At 47.5% G+C, this 6,918-nt stretch overlaps 1 long non-coding RNA gene across 1 annotated transcript; it reads left to right on the top strand.

Annotated features, from left to right (window-relative positions):
- Nucleotides 1–222: 222 nt before the first annotated feature.
- Nucleotides 223–2,029, top strand: LOC123185444 (uncharacterized). The gene is made up of 2 exons (XR_006493394.1): nucleotides 223–589; nucleotides 1,891–2,029. It is a non-coding gene; the product is annotated as an uncharacterized lncRNA (long non-coding RNA).
- Nucleotides 2,030–6,918: the final 4,889 nt, after the last annotated feature.

Here is a 6,918-nt window from a genome sequence, read left to right as displayed (position 1 = left end):
TATTTTCAAATAACAAATTTGATGATATTCAAATAACAAATTTGTTGATATTTTTTCACATTCATAAATGTTTTCAAATTTGATCATCATTTTCTAAAAAAATATTAGATGCAACTAAAAATCCAAAAAAAATTAGTAATGATGCACCCAGGGGAAGGTGCGCCATTGCTATCACTGTGTTTATGGCGCATCCCTAGATGGTGCGCCATTGCTAACCTTCCCCTGTCGCGCGGTGGATCAGACTAGTGTCTGGTTGAGCGAGAAAGAAAACTATTGGGTCTAGGTCTCGGTCTCGGTCGATCCCCCATTCCCCTCCCCAACCCGAATTGATCCCCTCCCCGAATCCACCGAGCGGGCTAGGGTTCCTCGCCGCCCGTCCTCTCCTCCATCCGACGAGCCCCGCCCGTCCTATCCTCCCTCCGATGAGCGACGACCAGCGAGCGCGGACACGACGCGCCCTACCGTCCTCCGCCCGGCCTCCTCCAACCCAGGTCAGGTCGTCACACTCGTCGCTGCCACCAGCAAGACGAAGGGCCCAACTCGGGTGGGGACCTCGCAACCAACGATCCCGACCGTGCAACAAGGAAAGGTACCCCTAATTTCCTTCCCTTCCCCCTCCTATCTTTCCCTCGAGTATCATTGGCGGATGGCCGGCGCCGCTGCTATCTCATCCCCACTGCTACTGCCCATCCGGCCATACCTGATGGCCCGACCCCTCCGTCACTCCCTTCCATGAATCGATGATGCAGATTTTAGAGATTGGATACATTGTGCAGTCAACTAGTCTAATTTGGCAAAGAGTAGAATGCAACATATGATGCACTCAAAGTAGTCAACTTCAGCCAACTGAAATCTGCAAAGTAGTCAACTTCAGTCAACATATGATCTAAAAAGGTTCTCTGAACCCATATGTTTAATTTGGGCAGCAATTTTACCACATTAATCATTTATAGGTTGATTCAGCCAACTGAAATCAAACTCCTGTTGCCATATGTTCAATTTGATTTACTGAAACTGTTCAATACTTTTACCACTGAATGAGACAATCTGAAGTGAAGATGGCCTTCTTAAACCCTTCTTAATGAGTGAGAGCGACTACACGGTGGAGCGCCAGTGCCTCAGCTTATTCCGGTGTGGTGACCTCCTCAATACGCTCGTGGCAAGCCAGCAAGCATGTAACAATTTTCAGAGTTTAGTTAGGTAGAATGAACCAACAAAAATTTACAGTTGTAAACCTACGACAAGTTTATCGGGTATAAAGTGGGCTTCTCTCTTGATCCGAGCGGTAGTTAGTCATCCAAACTATTTTTCCTGCAACAAACCGTGTAGCAGAGTTGATTGAGATTGCTTCAGAAGCTTGGTTACAGTCTCACGGGGTGTGCAGGGCAACAAAGGACACAAATCCTGAACCGGCAAATTTAGGATTGAAATCGCTACCTAAGCAGTAACAGCTTCAGATGTTTGGCTGCAGTCTCAATGTCTACCAGCCAGGCAGTAGTAGCATTGCAGCAAATGCCAGATCGGATAGACTGATACAAAGCCTTTGGCTATAACAAAAGTTACTACAATTTTTCTTTTTCCCAAATATTAAGCAAAAGACAACACCATCATAGATGACACATCCCTCAAGGAACAACCACTTTCAGCTATCCATGAAGAACCACTTTCCTGCTTGTCTCCAGAGTGGTTGTTGGAGTCTAGAACACGTAAATAGTTAGTCAAATGAATTGCTTGCTTGCTAATTTTTTTAGCTACTGTTTTTATTCAAAAATTATTGGAGTTTATATCATATATATTGCTGGCATGTATTTCATATGTTCTGTAGCATTAAGGCTACATAGCATGCCATTTTTGTGCCTTGTATTAATTGCTTTCCCTACATGTTTGCAGGTTCAAGTGAAAAAAGAGGAAGAAAGGAGAATCAGGGTAGGGTTTCATGGCTAGAAGATATATTGCTGGGTTTTGTCTCCGACCATCGTGTCGTGATGATATTGGGGTGGTTTTGTCTAATACCATCGTGTCATGATGATATTGTGGGGTGTTGTGGGGTTGCAGCGGGGCGTGGTGGGATAATGATTTTGCAGGTACCCCGAGGGGCCCTTGAGTTTGCCAGAATGTCGATTAACTTACATTTTGAAAATTCGGGTACTCCATATGTCCTATTTTTAGTAAAGGTCATGCTGAAATTTTCCATGAATTTTAGCATGACTTTGCTAAAAATAGGACATATGGGGTACTTGCGACTAATGCATGGGCCGGAGTATCTTAGTACTTAATTAAGTAGGATGAAGTTCCTCTTGTGTTATACATATAGAAGTGTGATATCAACTCATAGTTATTACTAATGTCAGTTGCTCTCTTTCTGTGCCTTTTTACAACATGAGCAATGCATAGTTATTACTAATGGTATAATCTATTCTAGTTTCAGCATTTGAGCCATTATTCTAGGTTTGCCAGTACTAGTTCACAAGCTCAAACAGTTCAGCATTTGTGCCATTATTCTAGGTTTGCCAGTACTAGTTCAGAAGCTCAAGCTAAGGACTAGTTTTGAATCTTCTATCAACGGCTGATATGTTTACTGTCTTTTGGTGTTTGTCCTTCGAGAAGTACCTAGTTGAAGTGTCTCATGGTGTTATATTTGCAAATGCAAGTGTTGGGATGTCTATTTTGTGTTAATCAGATAAAAAGATTAGGGTGTGCAGATAACAGTTAACTTAGTTAAGTCTGACAAATACAGTTTGGACATGTAGAAAGTAGAATGCACCATAAGCCTGGTTATATATGCACTGTCACATTAGGCCCAATTGTGAAATTTTGGATGCGAGATTTTTGACATGTGGTGTCCCTTTATTCTTGCTGCATTAAACACATTGCTGAATTCATGTGTGGACAGACGAAACCATGAGTCGTTTATAGTTCAGGAAAAGAATGTTATCATTATTGTTTTGGGGTTGAAATAATCTATTTGTTGCACTTTGTGCACTTTCTAGTTGAAAACTGTTAAATGGATATACTAGATTAGCTTTTTGAGGTATCCCATTAAATATTATTCATTACTGCCCGCTCTTAAATTTTTTTGCACAACTATTATGCAACTGCCATAGGTAGCAATAGAGCCAAGTGATTAGGCCCAACATAGAATTCTCCTTCCCTTTTTTGTTAGCACTTGCATGTCACTGTTGGCTATTTTTTTAACTATTGCGCCATCCTTGATAGGGTATATTATTAGAAGATACCCATATATATCAGTCAACCTATGGTGCAGCGGCATCGATAAACCCTAAATGATGAAAACTTAACTTAGCATTTAGGGTGCCTCAGCATCGACAAACCCTAAATGATAAAACCTTGGCTTTTAGGGTGCCTCGGTGTCGATAAAAACCTAAGTGATGAAAGCTTAGGCTTTTAGGGTGCCTCGGCATCGACAAACCCTAAATGATAAAAGCTTAGCTTTTAGGATGCCTCGGTGTCGACAAACCCTAAATGATGAGACCATGATAATTCCTCACAAACCTACCCTTAAATAACACTGAGCCATTATGTCGTCACCCTTGAAGCCTTGCGGGCATTTGCAGCCCTTAGCTTGTTCATTCTGTAGATTTCCAAAATTAAGTTTTGTACCGCACACTGAAGCCCCAAGAAAGAAAACTGCAATCTGAAACATATGATCAATTTTCAGCCCTTGGATTAGTTTAGTATTTTTTCACACACTCAGACACCTTTGCTTGCCATGTGTGTGAGAGAGATAGTGAGAGGAGACAAGAATAAGGGGGTTAGGAAGGGACTTGGACCTTAGCAACAACACACTAACAGGCTCCATCCCAAAACACCTAGGCAATATCACAAACATCTCTCAATTGTTCCTTGACAATAACCAACTTTTTGGCGACATTCCTCGAGAATTAGTTTATTTGGTCAACTTAGAGATCTTGTTCCTTGACAATAACCAACTTTTTGGCGACATTCCTCGAGAATTAGGTTATTTGGTCAACTTAGAGATCTTGTTCCTTGACAATAACCAACTTTTTGGCGACATTCCTCGAGAATTAGGTTATTTGGTCAACTTAGAGATCTTGTTCCTTGACAATAACCAACTTTTTGACCAAACTTTTTTCCTATTTAGAGAGAAACATGGCCCACAACGATGAGGCCGGCGGTTCGAGCAAGCAATTCTAGGAGCTGTCCCAGGAGATGGAGGAAGAACCTCACAGCTACGAGGACGTCGCGAAAGACAACGATCCTGACTACACAACCCCTAGTGGCATCGGGGATGACACCACTGATGGTGCCGCCGAGGATGCCACCACTGATGATGGCAGCGCACGCACAGTTGGCAGCCAACCGAAGAGGCAACGGAAGGACCGGCGCCCGAACGTGCTCGGCACCGTCAAGGAGGAATTTACTGAAGTGTCCTCCAGTGGGCAGCCAACACCGCCCAAACAATTAGTCAAGGGGTACGCGGGACAGCTCGGGTGCATTCTCCAGAGCACCATCTCGATCAACACCGAGAACCTAAGGCATCGTGATCGAGGGAATTTGCGCAACCTCCTCTTCACGAAGCTGCATGAACGATACAAGTTCCCCGGTGACTTCGCAAACACATGCCTCTCAGGGAATAAAGTGAACAGTGCCGCCCACACAAAGATGAGCACGACCCTGGCTACTTGGAGAGCCGCGGTGAAGAGAAGGATTGAAAAAGGTGATAGTTATGAGAATATCAAGGAGACAAATCCTTCGATCAGCGAAGCTGACTACCTGGAGTTCAAGATCAAGTGCTAGAGCAACGCAACCATGGAATCAAGTCAGTGGGGGAAAGATATGCGGGACTTGAACTTAGGGGTCCACAAACTCGGTCCCGGTGGTTACAGAGTGGCGGAACCTATATGGAACAAGGAGGACGCGGAGCGTGCCGAGCAAGGCCTATCGCCCCTCTTTGATAAATACCGTGACAAGCAGACCAGGAACTATGTCAGGGCCCAGTACAAGATTGACCCGGTAAACAAGGAGCTTACCACGGATCCGAAGACCAAGACGCTTGAGCTTGTTCTGGTAAGGAATACACCCCGCCGTAATTAGCTTCATATGGTTGCATTCTAATTAATGAAGCCAATTTTCTAAATGGTTCACATTCCTTCTGTAGGAAACTGAAAGCAGTAGCGCGGGGTCGTCTCAAAGCTCCCCTTTGGACACCACTTTAAATAGGGCGTTGAACATAATGAAACACAAGGATAAGCTCAGTAAGCTGACGTCAGCTAGTCGTGTGGCCGACAAAGGCTTGTCCACGAAATGGTCGGAATACTATACCGCTGGGCGAAAGGAGAGAAAGAGCAGCTCGAAAAGCCAGGAGCGCGAGGTTCAAGAACTCAAGGCACAAGTGGTGTGGATTCCGGAGATAGTCGAAGAGCAAGTGCGAGACCAACTGGGAGCGACGATCACCACCATTATGCCTACCTTGCTTGAGGGGCTGCAGGCGTGGATTGCGGGCGGCTAACAGGGGCCGCCCCCGATTCCTAGCTTCACGAGAAGCAACTCGCACAACGCGTCGGCGGCACCATTGGCGTCTCCAGCGTTGGTGCTGGCATTGGAGCTTAATGCACCTCGGCAGCAAGCGGCCCCTCCGTCACTTGCACGCCCGTCATTGGCGGTGCCTTGACATTAGCCAAGCTCGACGCCATCATGGTAACTAAGCCTCTCGGCCGATGACTTCATCTCCTTGACTTTGACTGGGCATCCCTAACGCCCTACATGTTTTCGCGGGGCGCCGCCGACGTTCCATGCACTCTCCTGCACTTCGTGGATGGCGAGTTGATCGATGTCACCAAGGCCAGAATCGTTCAACCGGGTAACCTCCTGTTCCACGATAATCCAATGCCACCCAACGTGTATAGGGTTCAACTGGTTCGGGTGCTGCGGGGCTACGACGACTTGTTACCTCCGCATCGACCCCCTAGGCCGACGAAGATGATGTGATGACCCTCAGCGCCTGCATAAGCTGGTCCATGCTTTGGCCGAAGAGCCAGATTCGTTTGGGGGCGGGGGACACCACCCCACAGACTGTTGGGGAACGTTGCAGAAAATTAAAATTTTTCCTACGGTTTCACCAAGATCCATCTATGAGTTCATCTAAGCAACGAGTCAAGGGAGAGAGTTTGCATCTACATACCACTTGTAGATCGCGTGCGGAAGCTTGCAAGGTGATGATGTAGTCGTACTCGACGTGATTCGAATCACCGATGACCAAGTGCTGAACGGACAGCACCTCCGCGTTCAACACACGTACGGGACGGGAGACGTCTCCTCCTTCTTGATCCAGCAAGGGGGAAGGAGAGGTTGAGGAAGACAGCTCCACAGGCAGCACAACGGCGTGGTGATGGTGGAGAGGCAGTACTCCGACAGGGCTTCGCCAAGCACACAACGGAGGAGGAGAGGTGTTGGGGAGGGGAGGGCTGCGCCTTGGAGGGTGGTGCGGCTGCCCTCCCCTCACCCCTCTATTTATAGGGGGAAGGGAGAAGGGGGCCGGCCCCCTAGAACCCATCTAGGGGGGGGGGGGTGCGGCGGCCTAGGGGAGAGGGGAGAGGGTGGCTTGCCCCCCAAGCCAAGGGGGGCGCCCCCTCTAGGGTTCCCCCTCAACCCTAGGCGCATGGGCCCAAGGGAGGGGGGTGCGGCCAGCCCACCAGGGGCTGGCTCCCTGCCTCACGCAGCCCATGTGCCCCCCCGGGAGGGGTGGCCCCTCCCGGTGGACCCCCGGAACCCTTCCGGTGGCCCCGGTACAATACCGGTATGACCCCGAAACTTCCCGGTGTCCGTTTGACAACTTCCCATATATAAATCTTTACCTCCGGACCCTTCCGGATCTCCTTGTGACGTCCAGGATCCCATCCGGGACTCCGAACAACATTCGGTAGTCACATACTAGTC

This window comes from Triticum aestivum, chromosome 2A (assembly GCF_018294505.1).
Source record: "Triticum aestivum cultivar Chinese Spring chromosome 2A, IWGSC CS RefSeq v2.1, whole genome shotgun sequence".
NCBI lineage: Eukaryota > Viridiplantae > Streptophyta > Magnoliopsida > Poales > Poaceae > Triticum > Triticum aestivum.
The sequence above is the reverse complement of the archived record's forward strand: the minus strand, read 5'-3'. Positions and strand labels throughout refer to the sequence as shown.